General features: G+C 44.6%; 1 pseudogene; it reads right to left on the bottom strand.

Annotated features, from left to right (window-relative positions):
* Nucleotides 1-8,170: 8,170 nt before the first annotated feature.
* Nucleotides 8,171-8,494, bottom strand: LOC131904903 (large ribosomal subunit protein eL33-like; annotated as a pseudogene).
* Between the last annotated feature and the right edge of the window lie 958 nt (nucleotides 8,495-9,452).

Below are 9,452 nucleotides of genomic sequence, written 5' to 3'. Positions count from 1 at the left end.
CTCCACTTGAGACCGTTCTTTGAGTTGAAAAGACCCTCAAAGAATGTGTTCTCCCAACAACATAAATTTGACTATTTAGGGGAGGTAGAGAAAGACTCCAGATGTGGCTCAGGCTGACCTTGAACTCTTGATCCTACTGCCTTCACCACAGCTGGCTCTATTTGATCTTCAGAGGTAACTTTTCCTGTTGGTACTGTTGGTCGTATGTTCTGGAACACTCCCATGTCCCCAGTGTCAGCTCTTCCTGAGGCTTCGAGGTCTAATTATAGCTAGCTCATGAGAGGCTTGCAAGAGAATTGATAGATGCCAAGAGAATCTTGAAAACATCAGCGCTGTAAACCTGTTGTGTGACACCAACTTAAAAGCTGTAACTAGGAATTTACTTTTTTTAAATGCCACCGCCCCAAGTGTGTGTGTGTGTGTGTGTGTGTGTGTGTGTGCTCACTCATGCACACATTGCATGAAGGCCAGAGGACACTTGTGGGAATTTCTCTTTCTACCATGTGGGTTCTTGGGAATTTAACTCTGGTCATTGTCTCTTAGCATGTGCCTTTCCCTGCTGAGCCATCTGGCGGTTCCATAACCAGAAATTAAGTCAACAGAAGACTTACGTTGTATTATACATATTTAGGAATTCAGTATTTCATATTTAATTGTTTTGAGGATCTCATTGCAAACATTGTAAATATGAAGCTATTTTTGTTCAAGGGAACTTGCTCTGTAGACCAGGCTGGCCTAGAACTCACAGAGATCCACCTGCCTCTGCCTCCCAAGTGCTGAGACTAAAGGCGTGCGCCATGGTGTTTTCTTGAGGCAGAGTCTCCCATTGAACCTGAAGTTTGCCAATTCAGCTAGACTGACTCTTTGGGAAAGCCCTGAGAATCTTCCTGTCTCTGCCTCCTTGTTAGCATGACAAAAACTAACCCAAATTCATGAGGTGTTCCTATTCTAGCTCCCTGGGGGCTGGAATTAAAGGTGCGGGCTTCCACACCCAGCTAGGAAAATCTAAATACTTTTTGACCAATTCAGAAAGCTTTATGGATTTTTTTTTTTCCTGAGATAGGGTCTCACTCTGTAACTGGGACTAACCTAGAACCCACTATGTAGCTAAGGCTAGCCTCAAACTTAACAGTGATCCTCCTGCCTCAGGTTTCTGAGTGTTGACATTTCAGATGTTCCCCGCCACACCTGGTATCTCATGTGACTTTACAGGGTTCTGAGGTTCCCACTGGGCTTGGGAGGCAGAGGTCTCTGCAGCTTGAGCTTTGCTGCTGGATCCTAGTCTGCAAACCAATGCTCTCAGTGGCTGTGCTGAAGATAATGCAACTAGGTTTCCAGCTCAAACTTGTTTCATTTCTAACATTTAAATTCAGAAGTTAAATTGGAAGACTGTCAAGAACATTGTCTTTCTTAAGTAAAATGAAAAAATTACGTATGAAAATATATTCTTTCTTATCAAATCTAGGGATAATTTCCAGAACTCTTGTATGTTATTATTATGTCCCTACTCAGCCTACAACAATGTCCTGGAGACATTAGAGTCAAATTGCTGTGGTTTGTGCAGCCCGCTGAGCTGGGGGAGCAGTGGGGAGCAGTGGGGGAGCAGCGGCACTGTGCGATTCTTGAGGGGAATCGCATTATAAGACTGAACAGGCTCCAGTCTGCAGTTTCAGTACTCTGGAGACTGAAGCAGGAATATTGTCATGATTCAAGCCCAGCCTGGGCTACAGAGCGTGTACTCAGACTTTCCTTTGGGCTGGCAGCTCACAAATAGCAACATGGAGACTTACTATTATTTATGAAAGTTCAGCCTATAGCTTGGGCTTGTTCCTGATTAGCTCTTGTAACTTAAATTAACCCATTTATATTAATCTACGTTCTATCACATGGGGCTACCTCTCTTCCATCTTGAACCTCCTGTTTCCTCTCTGTGTTCCTGGCTTCTCCTGCCCCAGGACTCCTCCTCCTCTTCCTTTCCCTTCCTGGCAATCCCACCTATACCTTTTGCCTAGCTATTGGCCATTCAGCTCTATTAAACCAAGCACAGCAACATACCTTCATACAGTGTACAAATATCCCACAAGAGTGACTCTCAGAAGAAAAGGTGGGCAGGGGGAGGGGCTGCGAGCCGGCTCAGTGGGTAACGGTGCTCTCTGCCAATCTGAAGGCTGGAGTCGGACCCCTGAAACCACACGGTGGAAGGAGAGGACCAGCTCCTCCTGCAAGTTATCCCCCACCTCAACGTGTGTGTTGTAGCACACGTACACAGTCACACTGTACACACACACACACACACACACACACACACACAGAATAAATAAATGTAGAAAAACAAGACTGGAAGATAGCTCTGTTGGTATAGCTTGCCACCCAGGCATGAGGAGCTGAGTTCAATCCCCCAAGCCCACATGAAATAAATAACAACAACAACAACCCAGGCACAGGGCAAAGGCATATAATCTCAGTGCTAGCAGGGAGAAACTGGCAACATAATATCGAGCACCCCATTACTGTGAACCACAGGTCACAGAGTGAGGGACTCCTCAAAAAACAAGATGGCTGGCTCCTGAGGAACTCTGCCTTCCACAAGAGTGCACACCCACCCACCCACATAAACATGAAAATGCACATAGCCCTTCATACAAAAAGAGACTAATTTATAGGAAAAGTAACTGTCAGCTGTTACCGACAGTTTACAGGACAAGTCAGCTGTCTCCTACGGGAGTCCAGGCCTCATTAGCCTCTGTCTTATCCTGTCCAAGCTGGATGCGTTTACTCATTCATTTGTTTAGGTGCTGGGTATTGAAATCAAGGCTCCATGTGTGCTACGTGCTAGGCAAGTGCTCTCTTTCTGACACAGAATCTTACAGTGTAATCCAAGCTGGTCTCAAACTTAACTATCTTACCTTTCTATCAAGGCAGCTGAGTCTAGGATAGAGGCCTACACCCAACACCCAGCTAACTAGAAATCTGGGTTCCTCTCCTCTGCCCCCCTTCTTCCCTCCCCTCCTCTCCTTCAACAGGGTCTCATTCTGTAGTTCAGAATGACCAGGAACTCACAATACTCCTGCCTGGTCTTGGATTTATGGCAAACCTCCTGCCTCACCCTACGGAGTCCTGTGATCACAGGTATGCACTATCACTTCCAGATAAACTGTTTGTTGTTTTTGGAGGACAGGGCTCAGATAACCTAATCTGTATCCTCAGCCCTTTAAACCAGAACAAACTTTCTTTCTTTTTGGTGCATATATCGTGTGTGTGTGTGTGTGTGTGTGTGTGTGTGTGTGTGTGTGTGTGTGTACACAGAGGTTAGAAGTTGATATTTGCTGTATTTCTCCATTGCTCTCTTGCTTTTTTTTTTTTTTTTTTGGTTTTTCAAGACAGGGTTTCTCTGTGTAGCTTTTGGAGCCTGTCCTGGATCTCACTTTGTAGATCAGGTTGGCCTCGAACTCATGGAGATTCACCTGTGCCATCACCGCCTGACTCTCCATTGCTTTCTACCTCCTATCTTTTTGTTGTTGGTGGTTTGTTTGTTTTTGAAATAGGATCTTACGGTGTAGCTCTGACTGTCCTGGAACTTGCAGAAATCTGCCTGCCTCTGCTTCCCCAGTGCTGGGATTAAAGGCGTGCGCTACTATGCCTGGCTAGACTAGAATTTGTGGTATTTTCATTTCTCTAGTCATTTCAGAAGGCACAACTTACTAGATGCCTCGTTAAGAGAAGTCTTTCCATTACAACGCCTTCTAAAAGACATCCTGGCCACTATCTCTGACTCTGTTGTTATTATATTGGTTATTTATTTAGTATGTGTATGTGTGTGCCACAACATACATGTAGAAGTCATGCTGTTCGATCCTGGGGATCAAACTCAGGTTTGGTAGCAAGCCCCTTTACTCTCTGAGCCATCTCACTAGCCCATTAGTCCATTATTATTATTTTTTCTGAGACAGAGTTTCCCTGTGTAGTTTTGGTGCCTGTTCTGCATCTTGCTCTGTAGCCCAGGCTGGCCTCGAACTCACAGAGATAGGCTTGGCTCTACCTCCTGAGTACTGGGATTAAAGATGTGCGCCACCACCGCCCGGCACAACTTGAGTATCTTCAAACCATTTCTCCTTTTGCTCAGACCCATGACTTTTTAAATCTTACTTGGTTTTTCTCCATAGATAGGACTTTTTTTATACTGAGACCTGAAAATGGGACTTGAATGCTAATAGGATCCCAGAGTGGGCTTTTAGAGAAACAAGGGCATCCTTGGTGTCCAGGAAATATAGTAAAAATCATTTGGTCCATCAATGTAAGAAGGAAAACGGTACATTTTTATTATCACTGATTTGTAGTTGGTATTTAGCATTTCCTATTAGTATTAATATAAGAAATAGAACCACACACTGTTGGCTGCACAGGACTTTTAATCTTACCATCAGAACACAGATTAGGGCTTTGAGAGGGCTCAGCAGGTAAAGGCGCTCGCTGCCAAGCCTGGCTGTCCAAAGGGTGGAAGGAGAGAACCGATTCCTCTAAGTTGACCTCTGACCTCCACCCACCTGACGTAGCAAGTGCACAGCTGTGGTCATGTGTTAGTGCATTGCATGTACGTGTGTAAAAGAAATCTCAGGCCATGTCAGTCACTTTACAGTTGTTACAGATACACTCACTGCTAGATCCTAGCTGAGTGCTGATTTTTAGTATTAATTTTATGTGTCTGAGAGTTTTGCCTGCGTGTGTGTGTCTATACCACATGTGTGCCTGAAGACATTTATTTATTTTATGTGTATGAGTGTTTGCCTACATGTATATGTTTGCATTAGGTGACTAAGAAGACTAGAAGACAGCACTGTATCCCCTGGATGGAGTTACAGAGAGTTGTGAACTGCCATGTGGGTGCTGGGAACTGACCCTGAATCCTGGAAGAGTAACAAATTGCTCTTAACAACTGAGCCATATTTCCATCCTCACTGACACTTTTATGTATTAATAAAGACATTTGCTGTGTGGTGGCACACTCCTGCAGTCCTAGCCCTTGGGAGGCAGATGGAAGAGGAAGATCAGCAGGTCAAAGTCAGTTTCATCTGCAGAGTGAATTCAATTTGCAGGAGTTCCTTCTACTCTGCGGGTCCTGGACATGGAACTTGGGTTGCCAGGCTCAGCAGTAAGCACCTTTACCTGCCTAACCATCTTGCTGGCCATAAATTTGTAATTTTTTGTTTTTGTTTGTTTGTTTTTAGAGACAGGGTTTCTCTGGGTAACAGCCCTGGCTGTCCCGGAACTCATGCTATAGACCAGGCTGACCTTGAACTCAGAAATTGGCCTGCCTCTGCCTCCTGAGTGCTGGGATTAAAAGTGTGCATCACCCCTGGCTGGCTTGATAACAAGAGAGGTTCAGAACCCATGCTTTAATCAAAATAATAGTAATACATTATAAATCATGAAATAAAATAAGAGTCTATTATACCATAATTATATATACATAACTATATAAATGCAGGAGAAGGGAAAGTCATTCCTGACAATAACTGAGTAATAAATCTGTGTGGAACAGTGGTTCTCAACATGTGAAAGGTGGAACCCTTCCACAGATGTTGCCTCGGACCATCAGAAAACACAGATACTTACAGTAGCATTCATAAAAGTAGCAAAATCACAGCAGTGAAATTGCAATGAAAATCATTTCATGTGGGGGAGAGGGATCCCTACAACAGGAGGAACTGTTAGAGTCGCAGTGTTAGGAAGGGTGAGGACCACTGCTGTAGAAGGATGAAGGAGTTCAGTCATCGATGCTGAAAGCAGTGGATGCCAGGTTGGTGAGTTGGATATTTGCAGGGCCGTGTGTTTCTCCATAGGTTACTAAATAATTATGTAGGGAAACTAGTGAAGAAAACTCACTAGTACCTCCCTGACCAGGTCATCAAACCTAATATCCCTCAGGTTGTGACAGACTGACTTTATTTGCCCGCTGTAAGAAGCAATGAGGGCGACTTTAATTCCAGCACTCGGGAGGCAGGGGCAGGTGGATCTCTGAGTTCCAGGCCGGCCTGGTCTACAGAGTGAGTTCCAGGACAGCCAGGGTTCCACAGAGAGATGGTATCTCCAAGAAAAACAAAAACAAACAAGGGAAAAAGAAGCAGCGAGAGGCCTGGGGAGATCTCTCAGTGGTTAAGAGCACTTGCTGATAACCTGGTGGTGTGGCACGCGCCTTTAATCTCAGCATTTAGGGAGATAGAAGCAGGTGGATCTCGGTGAGTTCAAGGCCAGCCTGGTCTCTGCAGTGAGTTTCAGGACAGCAAGGGCTACATAGAGAGACCCTGTCTCAAACAACAAACAAACAAAAACAAGCACTTGCTGCTCTTCCGGAGCACCCAGGTCACACAGCCTACATCAGCCTGTAACTCCAGGTCCAGGCATCTGAAGACTGACAGCACATGCACCCACCTACATACATATCATTAAAAACAAAACAAACGATGAGGATGTGACATCGCTGCTGTGGTCATTCCACCAGAATGGCACACACTGAGTCTAGTCACAAGGAAATGTCCAATAAACCCAAATCGAGAGCCATTTCCTAAAATAACTGATCTGTACTGTTGACGCATTCCCAGGTCAGGAAACAAAGAAAAGCCTGGGGGACTGGTCAAGATTTAAGGAGACAAAAGAATCACAAAAACTGGGGAGGTGGGGGGGCCGCTGGGAGGAGAGGAGGGAGGGGAAACTGGGATCAGGCTGTAACATTAATTAATTAATTAAAATAATTACTTAATCACAAAAACTAAAGTTGATGTGTGATCTTGGATTTGATTCTGGACCAGGAAAAATAGTAACTTAATGATGTTGTTAGGACAACTGAAAAAATTGAAGAGGATTTTGTCAATGAATTAAATCGCTGTATGTCTTTGTTAGAGGTTTTTGTTATGGTATAATGCTCTGGTTATGTGAAAGACTGATGTTTTTGGTAGAAAAAGAAGTTAGCCGGGCGGTGGTGGCGCACGCCTTTAATCCCAGCACTCGGGAGGCAAAGACAGGCGGATCTTTGTGAGTTCGAGGCCAGCCTGGTCTACAAAGCTAGTTCCAGGAAAGGCGCAAAGCTACACAGAAAAACCCTGTCTCGAGAAAACCAAGAAAAAAAAAAAAAAAAGAAAAAGAAGTTAAAGAATATGATGTCCTGCTAGCTAGTCAAAACAGTTCAGAAAAAAAAAGTGCAAATATTTGTAACTATGTTTGTAAAGAATGAGAGAGAGAAAAACAAACAAAACGAAATGGAAATGGTGTATAATTTGAACTTTTTCTTTCCTTTTTCGACTGTCTCATATGGCCCAGCCTGGCCTGGAGCTCACTCAGTAGCTGAGGCTGCCCCTGAGCTCCCTCACACATGGCAAACGAGATTTTGAGAGCTGAGCTTTGTTCGAGATCTCCCAGCAGTTATCAGAAGAGTTAGGCAAACCCCAGATCTCAGATGTCAGCCACTACACCAACCGAATCCTTCAGTGTTTGCACTTGGATGGCAAAGGTTGAGGCACCCAGCTAGTTCTCGTTTTCAGTGTTTTAGTTCCCTAGAGCTAGTTCCTTCTCTTGGAAACCCAGAGTGCTGTAACTAAACGTCTCTTTCAGTTCCCCCATGAGGACCAAGGCAAGGATGGGTTTGAAGTTTCTGAGCTGTGTGCACTTGGGATGCCCCGTTCCTATGGACTGCTCATTACTGCTCTCATGACCAGCCTTTCCTGCATATGGTTGGTGGTTTCTCCGGGGTATTGTTCGTCCTCTGCCACAGAGTGGTGTCTGAACTGCTGTTGTTTGAACTGGATTTATCCACTACTCCTTTTTTTTTTTTTTTTTGAGACAGGGTCTCTCTACATAGCTCTGGCTGTCATGGAACTCACTATGTAGATCAAGTTGGCCTTGAACTCACAGATACCTACTTGTGTTGGGATTAAAGGAGTGTTCCATCACACCCGGCCAGGCTACTCTGTTTCTTTTTTCATTCATTTTTTTTCTCTTTTTTCCACTTTTATTTATTTACTTTTCAGCCTTTAATCCCAGCACTCGGGAGGCAGAGGCAGGCGGATCTCTGTGAGTTCAAGGGCAGCCTGGTCTACAGAGCGAGATCCAGAAAAGGCACAAAGCTACACAGAGAAACCCTGTCTCGAAAAAGCAAAAAAAAAAAAAAAAAAAAAAAAATCCGGGAAGGGTACAGCAGCACACGGATTCTGTGTCCGATGGCCTTTGCAGGAAGGGTGCTTCGGAGTTTGGCACGAACCATGCCACCGTTTCCATGGCCCGGGTTGCTTTTCCCCAGATCACTCTGGTTTGTTTGGTTTGCCTCCAGGTGTCACTGTGTTGTTTTTTGCTTTACACATAAGCACATCTCTTGCCCAAGTAGAACTGTTTCATCTAGAGCATAAACACTTTCAATTTTAAGAAGAGCTGTGTGCTCTCTCTGGTTCCAGAGACCTTGCTTATAGCCAGCAAAAATGGCCTTGTACCAAAGCCTTCCTGACATATTTGCCTTTTAAAAGTCCTGTTCCCAGCAGGCCTCCACAGGCACCAAGATGGCGGAAAGAGCCTTTTTTCTTTTTCCTGGAACTAGCTCTGTAGATCAGGCTGGCCTCGAACTCACAGAGGTCCAACTGCCTCTGCCTTTGAGTGCTAGGATTAAAGGAGTGTGCCACCATAGCCCAGCTGCTCTTGTTATTGTTGTTTGTGTATTTGTTTGTTTGAGAAAGGGTTTCTCTGTGTAGCCCTGCTGGCCTCAAACTCAGAGATCTGCCTGCCTCTGCCTCCCAAGTGCACTAGCGTGGACTAAAGTCATGCACCACCACCACCCTGCCTTTGTTGTTTTTAATTGCATTTTGTTTATTTATTTAGTGTGTTTGTATGGGAATGTTTCTGCCAGGGCACAAGTGTGGAGGTCAGAGGACATTCATCAGCTCTTGTCATTCACCATGTGGAATCTTGGAGATCAAACCCAGGCCCCAGCTCTTGAGGCTTGGTGGCAACCACTTTCACCCTATGAACCATCTTGCCAGCCCTGACTTTTAATTTTTGAGACAATAATGCATAGATTTGAACTCTTTACCTTCCTGGCTTCACTGCCCAAGTGCTAGGATTGTGGGTATAAGACACCACACAGGCTTGATAACTTCATGTCTTCAATATCATCTACCCTGAAAATAACCCTCAAGACAATTGTCTAGTTTCACATCTGTGACTCAATGACTTATTTTCTTCAATTGGTGGAAAATTATAGCAAAAACATATTAAACAAAAAAAGAGAATGAAGGTGGCTGTAGCCATCTAGGTGACCTATAGGATCAGGGCTGGCAAGAGGATCTCTGAGGCTTTCTGGCTAACCAACCTAGATGAAAAACAGTTGATTGAAAGGACCTATTTTAAGGGACTAAAGTGGAGGTCAACAATGGAAGGTTCCTAATGTTCTCCTGCCTCAGCATGTGGGCAAC

This window comes from Peromyscus eremicus, chromosome 2 (assembly GCF_949786415.1).
Source record: "Peromyscus eremicus chromosome 2, PerEre_H2_v1, whole genome shotgun sequence".
In the NCBI taxonomy this organism is placed as follows: Eukaryota; Metazoa; Chordata; class Mammalia; order Rodentia; family Cricetidae; genus Peromyscus; species Peromyscus eremicus.
The sequence above is the reverse complement of the archived record's forward strand: the minus strand, read 5'-3'. Positions and strand labels throughout refer to the sequence as shown.